Genomic DNA, 242 nt, shown 5'->3' on the forward strand with positions numbered 1-242 from the left:
GGAGACTCTGGGGGAGGGGTGGATCTTACCCCGTGGACAGGAAGGCGAGGAGCTGTGCCAGCCGGGAGGAGCAGAGCCCACTGCTGCAGAAACCCCAGGAACACCAGAGTGTCCGAAGCAGAGGCCTTCGGATCTGCAAGGGCTGGGTTTTCCTTCCAGAATCTGAGGAGATAGCACAGCTGACCGTCTACGTCCCCATTCACAAGATGGTCACAGAAGGAAAAAGTCATCAGAATGAGAAC

Source organism: Canis lupus, chromosome 6 (genome assembly GCF_003254725.2).
Source record: "Canis lupus dingo isolate Sandy chromosome 6, ASM325472v2, whole genome shotgun sequence".
NCBI classification, from domain to species: Eukaryota; Metazoa; Chordata; class Mammalia; order Carnivora; family Canidae; genus Canis; species Canis lupus.